Genomic DNA, 8,958 nt, shown 5'->3' with positions numbered 1-8,958 from the left:
AGATATTACATGTAATCCTTACCAAATGAACTTTGGAGAATAATAGACAATGACCACGAGAGATGATATCTTATGATAAACCGCCAATCAGTATTAAATTTCTTGTTTGATCAACCATTCTTTTTCCCAAATTGAATTGTTGCATCAATTCCATGTTTTCCAAATGCTCTGAAATATCGAAGTAGTTTCATTTATGCAATGCCTGCACTCCACCAACCTTATATTTTATACTATTTTTCTGTTTCTCAATCTAATTATTCATAGTGTTTTCCAAGATTAGATATTAAGTTATCAATCCTCTAATCACAGTGGAAATCTACTCTCGTGATGGTGGTTCGGAGGGCGAAGGAAGTTCAATGGCAGAAACCAGAGGTCTTTAGAAACGTTGCTTCATCGAACAATGTCTCTACGTTCTTTTTCTCAAATTTTTCAGGAAGCCATGGTATGTATGATATGCTAAAAAAATTTAGAGATGGGTGAAAGAAGTTTTCATCTCAAAGCGTCTTAATAGGTGGGGAAGAAGATTCAGTTTCGTGAGGTTATTTAAGGTGGAAAATGAGGCTAGACTGGAGAAGCAACTGGATCAAATTTACATAGGCAATATGAGGCTATATGTGAATGTTCCTAGATATAGGAGAGGGAGGGATATCCAGGTAGGTGGTATGTCCGAAGTATTTAAAATGGACAGAAAACAATACATTCATAAACCTGTGAAGTAGAGGACTGAGGAGGTTTGGAGAGAAAAGAAAGGAAAGGAGGTTTAAAGGGATCGTTACGGGAAACAATCGTATGCTGATGCTGTTAGAAAACACTCACAAGACCACCATTGGATGGGTCCTATAGTTGAATCAAAATATGAAGTTTTGTCGTGGATGTCATCGAATGCGGTTGGCTGGATGTCCTTCGATCTTAACTATGACCTACTGCGTGAAGAAGTTGTCAAATGGGGGATGAGTATGTTTAAAGTGAGATACATGAAAGATAATATGGTTCTCTTAACACCTAAGGAAGGGATGCGGATGGAGGATATAGTTAAGCTAAATAAAGACTGGTTCGTAAGTGTTTTTGAAGACGTAGAATCATCATCAGAATCATATGTGGCAAGCCATAAGTTAGTCTGGGTCAGATGTTATGGACTACCCTATCTTTGTGCAACAAAGACTGTTTTTCAAAGGTTGTTAGTGAAGTGGCATCGTTGGTAGCTGTTGATGGAGCAGGAAGCATTTTATCCTTGTGGCATAAGGAAGCATTATGTTATGACAGGCATGTAGTAGGAAGCGACTTCATTGCTATTATGGGACAACACCTTAAACCAAACAGGTTTTGTGTCATGATTAATGTATATGTAGCGTGTAACATTAGTGATAAGGTTGCTCTTTGGGAAGCTTTGACGAATTTAAAGAGCTCACATCAGTGTACGGCTTGGTGCTTGTGTGGGGATTTTAATGCTGTTAGAAGGGATGACGAAAGGAAAGGGATAAGATGGAATTCTAGTAAAAAAAAGGAGATTATCGGTTTTAATCGTTTTATTGAAACAAACCCACTGGTGGAACTACCAAGGGTAGGCAAACAATGTACTTGGTATAAATCAGATGGCACAGCTAAAAGCAGATTAGATAGAATTCTTGTATCAGAAGAATGGCTTCAGACTTGGTCATCATTCAAGCAATCTAGTGGTGAAGTCTTTGGTCATAGATTGGGGTCCTAAACCTTTCAGGACCATCGATGCATGTTGGATGGAACCTGGCTTCAAGGACTTTGTGAAGGAGAAAGGGAGACTTTACAATATATAGGGGAATAGTATATCTATATTCAAAGATAAGCTAAAGTTGCTCAAGGCTAGCCTGAAATAATGGAATAAAAATGTTTTTGGGTGTCTTGATTCTAAGAAGAAACAAATCTTGAGGGACATTGAAAACCTTGATGTTAAGGATGACAATAACGATCTTGAGTTGAATGACCGGTTGAGCATAATGGAGTTGTTCAGCCAGCTAAGGACGATTGATAAGAAGTTAGAATCCCTCTGTAGGAAGAAATCTAGGGTTAAATGGTTCAAGTTGGGACACTAATTCTAAGTTCTTTCATTCTACTATCAGGTGGATAAGACGTAAAAATTAGATTAAAGGTGTTGAGGTTGATAACTAATGGTGTGAGGAGCCGAAAGTCGTTCGCAGGGAAGCTAAGAAGTTGTTCGCACAGAGGTTCACGGCTACACGTTATATCAGGGTGAGTCTCAGTTCAATGGAGTTCAAATCACTACCTGAGGAGGTTAGCTTAGGAATGACTTCTTGCTTCACAGAGGAAGAGGTGAAAGAAGCAGTTTGGTAATGTGAAGGTTCGAAGAGTTCGGGTCCAGATGGGTTCAATTTCATATTCATCAAGAATAGCTGGGATATTCTTAAGACCGACATATTGGCAGCGGTGCTAGCTTTTCAGAAAACGGGACGCCCACCAAAGGGGTGCAATGCATCTTTTATTGCACTTGTGCCCAAATTGAAGGACCCTACTATGCTTGATCAGTACAAGCCTATATCCCTTTTGGGAGCTATCCATAAGATAATGATTTAATTACCTTATCTGTCCCTACATTTGGGGTCAATATTCAATTTAGTGTTGTGGTTTTAAAAAAAAAATCAATTTCGTCCGTATGTTTTTCAAAATGTATCCAAATTGGTCATTTCCGTTAAGTCCCACCTAATGGCATCAGGTATTGCTTACGTGGCAGAAAGAGAGTGTTTATGTGGCAGAGAGAGTGTTTATGTGACAGAAAGAGAATGTTTATGTGAAGAGAGAGGTGAGATTGAGAGTTATTATTATTATTATTATTAGTATTATTATTGTTATTAGTTATTATTATTATTATTATTATTATTATTATTATTATTCTTATTATTATTACTACTACTATTATAATAATAATTATTATTATTTTCTTAATATTATTATTATACTGTTACTATTATTATTATTATTCTAATTATTATTATTATTATTACTACTACTATTATAATAATTATTATTATCATTTTCTTAATATTATTATTATACTGTTATTATTATTATTCTTCTTATTATTATTACTGTTATTATTTTTATTTTTATTCTTATTATTATTATTATTATTTTTATTATTATTATTATTACTCTTATTTTTATTATTATTCTTATTCTTATTCTTATAATAACAATAATAATACTAATAATAAAAAAAATAGTAATAATAATAATAATAACAATAACAATAATAATAATAAAAACAACAACAACAAAAATAATAATAATAATAATAATAATAATAATAATAATAATAATAGTAATAATAATAATAATAGTAATAACATTAATAGTAATAATAATAATAATATTATTATTATTATTACTAATAATAATAAGAATAATAATATTAATAATAATAATAATAATAATAATAATAAAAATAGTAATAGTAATAATAATAATAAAAAGAATAATAATAATAATAATAATAATCATAATAACAGTAGTAATAATAATAATATTTTTAATATTAAGAAAATTAATAATAATAGTAATAATAACAAAAACAATAATAGTAATAATAATAATAATAACAGTAATAATAATAATAATAAATAATAATAATAATAATGAGAATAATAATAATAACAGTAATAATAATAATAAGAATAATAATAACAGTAATAATAATAATATTAAGAAAATAATAATAATAATAATAATAATAATTAATAACAATAATAATATTATTATTAATAATAATAATAACTCTCAATCTCACTTCTCTCTTCACGTAAACATTCTCTTTCTGCCACATAAACACTCTCTCTCTACCACATAAACACTCTCTTTCTGTCACGTAAGCAATACCTGACGCCGTTAGGTGGGACTTAACGGAAAAGACCAATTTGGATACATTTTTTAAAACATAGGGACGAAATTGATTTTTTTAAAAACCACAGTACTAAATTGAATATTGACCCAAAATGTAGGGACGAATAAGGTAATTAAATATAAGATAATCACTAAGGTGTTGTCGTGTCGTATGAAGAAAATTCTTCCTCTGGTTATTGATGAGAACCAATCAACTTTTTTGAAGGATCGATGTTTGTTAGATAGCGTTCTTTTGGCAAATGAGGTAGTTGAGGAGGTAAGGAGGAATCGGAGGAGTGGGGTATGTTTGAAGGTGGATTACGAAAAGGCGTATGATTCGGTTAGGTGGAACTTCTTGTTTGATATGTTACAAATGTTAGGTTTCCACAATACATGGATCACATGGGTTAGAGGTTGCCTAGAATCGTCCACAGTGTCTGTTCTGATTAATGGAAGCCCAACGGAGGAATTTAAACCATCTAGAGGATTGAGACAAGGAGACTCCTTAGCTCTGTTCCTCTTCCTTGTGGTAGCTGAAGGCTTGGCTGGGTTAGTGAGACAAGCTACCAAAAAGAATTTGCCAAAGGTGTAAAGGTGGGGAGGAATGAAGTCGAATGTTGTATGTTCCAATTTGCTGATGATACTTTGTTCATTTGCAAAGACTCATTCTCTAATATTTTTACTATCAAGGCGATTCTGAGATGTTATGAACTTGTTTCAGGATTAAGAATTAACTTCTACAAGTCAAAGCTAGCAGGTGTTAATGTTGATAGGTACTTTCTTGAAATCTATGCTAAAACTTTGAATTGCAAAACTATGACGATTCCTTTCAAATATCTGGGGTTAGAAGTAGGAGGCAATCCAAGGAAGAAACAGTTCTGGGAGCCTGTGGTTAACAAAATCAATGCTAGTCCAAGCACATGGAAAGAAAGATTCTTATCTATGGCAGGTAGAATTTGTTTGATTAAATCAGTTTGTACTGTCATTCCACTCTTCTATTTGTCCTTCTTTAAAGCTTCGGTGTCAGTCTGTAACAATATCATGAGTATACAAAGAAGATTTTTGTGGGCCTGAGGCAAAGCCAATAGGTCTATCTCTTGGGTAAGATGGGAGAATGTATGTAAACCCCGTGAGGAAGGTGGGCTAGGGATCAGAGATATCAGAAATTTCAATTACGCTATTTTGGCAAAATGGAAGTGGCGAATAATGAGTGATGGAAAAGGGAGATGGAAAGATATTCTTGTATCCAAATATGGCTCGAAACTTGGAAGAAGCCTAACTCATTTGAAACATCAATCGTGGTGGTGGAGAGATATTTGCAAAGTGTGTGGGGAGGGTGAAGATGATGGTTGGTTCCAAAAAACTTTTGATTGGAAAGTTGGGGACGGAGAGAGTGTTAGATTTTGGGAGGATGCGTAAGCCTCTAATTCTAACCTTAAATCATTATTTCCTAGACTCTACTCCCTTTCTCTGGACTAAGGAAAGACGGTGAGTGAGGTAGGTTGTTGGGAGGACACCGATTGGCAATGGCGGTTAAATTAGAGGAGGGAAAGGTTTGAATGGGAAGTGAACTTGGAGGAAGATTTGTTGACGCAGATAAACAGGGGTGACATGAACATGGATTCCAAGGACCAAATTGTTTGGGTAGGGGATATCACAGGGGTATTTTCGGTGAAATCGGCTTATGGATGCTTGGCTAACCAAAGCAATGATCTAACAAATGAAGTTTTTTCCAGCTTATGGTAATAAGCAAAAGCAATGCCAAAAGCTCTAATCACAGGGTGGAGAGTATTACTTGACAGAATTCCAACTAGTGTTAACCTTCTTAGGAGAGGGGTGGAAGTCACTTCTACTTTATGTGCTCTTTGTAGAGAGTCAGAAGAAACCACTCAACACCTCTTCTTAGACTACATCATTATGCAAAGAGTGTGGTCAATGTGTTTCAAGTGGATAGGCGTGTTGTTTGTCCAACATAAGGATATCAAGTGCCACCATGAGAACTTTTATCTTATGCATTTGTCATCCAAACAGAATCAGGTATGGAGAGGAATGTGGGTGGTAATAGTACGTTGTATATGGGAGAAGAGGAATAAAATTGTCTTTAAACAAGAAATCCCGGATGCAGAGGAAATTTTCCAATCAACTCAACTCCTCTTATGGATGTGGTTGAAATACAGGGTGTGTTCATTCTCCTATGCTTTCTCAGATTGGCACTTGAACCCAAATCAGTGCATTCAATGTATACGCTGAAGAAGAAGGTAATTGTGGATGCCAGAAGCAGTGTTGCCAAATAAACAATAACTGGGTCACCTAGGAGGGGCTCGCTTGTTGGGTTAGTTGCAGAGGTTGGAGTGGAGAAATTGCTATTATGTGTAGGACAAAAGAGTGTCAAGTGATGAGCTTGAATGGAGGGGTTATTTTTGGCTATACTGGAACCTGACAAAGATGTTGTTAATTTGTTAGCATCTGATTCAATGGTACTCCACTGCAAGTGTTTTTGATGGCAGATGTGGCAGCAGCTATCCAAGGCCAAATCAGAAAGTTTGTCTTTAAATGTAGCGTTAAGGAGACAAATAGTTACAGAGAGTCACATGGTGTTATGGCTAGAAAGGGAGCCATCAAACTTTCCCTTAGTTTTTATCTGTCAGCCCTGGAAACCAGGTTTATTCCCAAAAAATCAGAACTATTTTCACTGGGTGTTGGTTAGGTTGTGTCCTAGTCTTTGGTGTTTTCTCTTAGCAGTTGCAGGTTTACACCACTCCTAGGATGCTATCTGATGCTTTGTTGCTCTGTAGTTCACATCTGGTTTTGGGGGTTGTATGTGTTGCTGGTTTTTCTGGTTTTGGGAGTTGGAGGAATGGAGGAATTACAACTATTTTCAATTACAACATTGATTATAAAGTAAAGGTACTATGGAAAAGCTTAAAGCCGAGGAGAGTCAGCATCCACAAAGTCAAGGTGAAGTCTCTGAAATGCAAGACTGTCATCTTTGATGCACGTAATTTGCAGAAGTTTTCAAACCAGCATTTCAGGTTGCATGAACTAGAGAGGAATCAAGTAAAGGATGGGAACATATTGGGATTTGTATGGACTGAAGTGGCCAATAATAGTGGTTGATAGATGCAGCTGGGTGGGTCATTGTCCGGTTATATATGGCCACTTAAGAAGGGTGCATGGGTGAGGTAGAGTTATGTGGGTATAAGTAGGAGATGGGTGAGTGCAAGCAAGTATTCCAATTCTGAACCAATGGAACAAGATCAAGGTATTAGGTGCCAATCACAGGAATATTTGGCAAAGATCCGAGGGGCCAATACAATGCATAAGTATTATGCAGCTGGTGTGTTTGGTTTAGGCCATGCAACCACTTCCTAAAGCATATTTATGCAGCAATCTTGACAGTGTATTGAATGTTTTTATTATGTGGTTATTGTTTCTTTGTATAAGGGTTGGGATACCCCTGAAGTGTCCCTCTTAATTTAATTTTATTCTTGTTGTTCAAAAAAAAAGTTATAAATCCTCTATTTTTGTCACCTACATAGGCAGTTCCTTCTGAAGTGGGATCGCAGGCTACCTTAAAAGGTTTGAATTTACATTATTTTAGTTTAAATGGTTGTTTCTTTTAAATGGCTATGTTAGTGTTTAGAAATGAGAACTATACACAACATTTTTTTGTTAGATGGGTTTTGTTTGATTGATTAGTGTGGTTGTAGTAGTTATGAGGACCTGACATTGGAGAATTTCGGATTAATTTTGATAGCCCTTTTATGTTTTATTTTGTACAAAATAGGTAAAATGAAAATAACTTGGTAGAATAGGAATAGATGAAAAATAAAAGGAAAACTAATAGGGCTTTGTTAAAGATAAACATCAATATATTAATTCTATGTCACTCATCCTCTCGACCAAACCCATCCTTAGAGCTTTCAAGTTTGTTTAGCCAACAAGTTTCTAACTATTCAAAAGTTGTCTCTTTTAAAACATTTGCAACCTTACAAATTGTAGATGAAATTTGTTGTAATCAGTTTACATTAATGAAAATCCTCGAAGGTAGAAACTGGATGTATAAAAGATTGGATAGTAATAAACATCTGACAGATGAATTTAGAGAAGGAGTGTATGAGTTCCTACAATATGTTATTAGTCAAGAAAAGTTTTAAGAACAAGGTGAAATGTTAAGATGTCCTTGTGCTAAATGTGGTTGTAAAGTTTTCAAGAATGTGGATCAAGTTGGGTGGAATCTTTATCAAGAGGGATTCATGCCTAATTATTATTGGTGGACAAATCATGGTGAGGAATTTCCACAATTCCCCCTAGTGGATGTTGGCAATTCATGTTCTGAAACTTATGAGCAAAGAGAAGAATTAGGTAGTTTCCATCAAATGATAATGGACCATGTCAGGCCCTCAAATGCATATTGCATGCAACCAGAGAGTGTTATTGGATCTAAGTACATGGAGGAAAACCCTGATCCTGAAAATCAAATTTTTTTTGACAAGCTTGTTGCTGCACAAGGACCCTTGTGGGAAGGATGTGAGAATCAATCAGAATTGTCAGCTTTTTTGGAAGCTTTAAGCTGGAAATTTGATTATATATGTCTGAAGGATGCTTCAATAAAATGGTCCAACTTATAGGGGAAACTATGCCCAAAGATCATTGAATGGTTACTAAATTTTTTCAAGCTAAGAGTCGGTGAAAAAAATGGGTTTGGGTTGTACGAAAATTGATTGTTGTCTAAAAGGATGCATGTTGTATTATAGGGAAAACTCTCGTAAAATTATAACTAATTGCTTTATTTGTGGAATGGAGCGATATAAAATAGTCACTAAGAAGGGAATTGAAAAGAAGATTGTTGTTAAGAAATGTGGTACTTTCCCTTCATTCCTAAACATAGAAGATTATACTTTTCAATGGGCATTGCACCTCACATGAGATGGCATAATGAGAATCAAAGGGACTCGTTTATTTTGTCTCATCCCTTTCATGGAGAAGCTTGGAAGCATGCATCAAAGATTTTAGTGAAGACCTAAGAAATATCAGATTATAAAAAATTTACTTTTAGATAGACATTGTGTAAGTTATATAATATTT

The 8,958-nt window shown here is 34.9% G+C and overlaps 1 pseudogene; it reads left to right on the top strand.

Moving 5' to 3' along the window:
- The first annotated feature begins 4,234 nt into the window (after window positions 1-4,234).
- Window positions 4,235-8,527, top strand: LOC150029022 (uncharacterized; annotated as a pseudogene).
- The last annotated feature ends 431 nt before the right edge of the window (window positions 8,528-8,958 follow it).

The sequence above is a fragment of the Phaseolus vulgaris genome, chromosome 2 (assembly GCF_051622355.1).
Source record: "Phaseolus vulgaris cultivar YP4 chromosome 2, ASM5162235v1, whole genome shotgun sequence".
NCBI lineage: Eukaryota > Viridiplantae > Streptophyta > Magnoliopsida > Fabales > Fabaceae > Phaseolus > Phaseolus vulgaris.
This window is presented reverse-complemented; position numbering and strand designations above follow the sequence as displayed.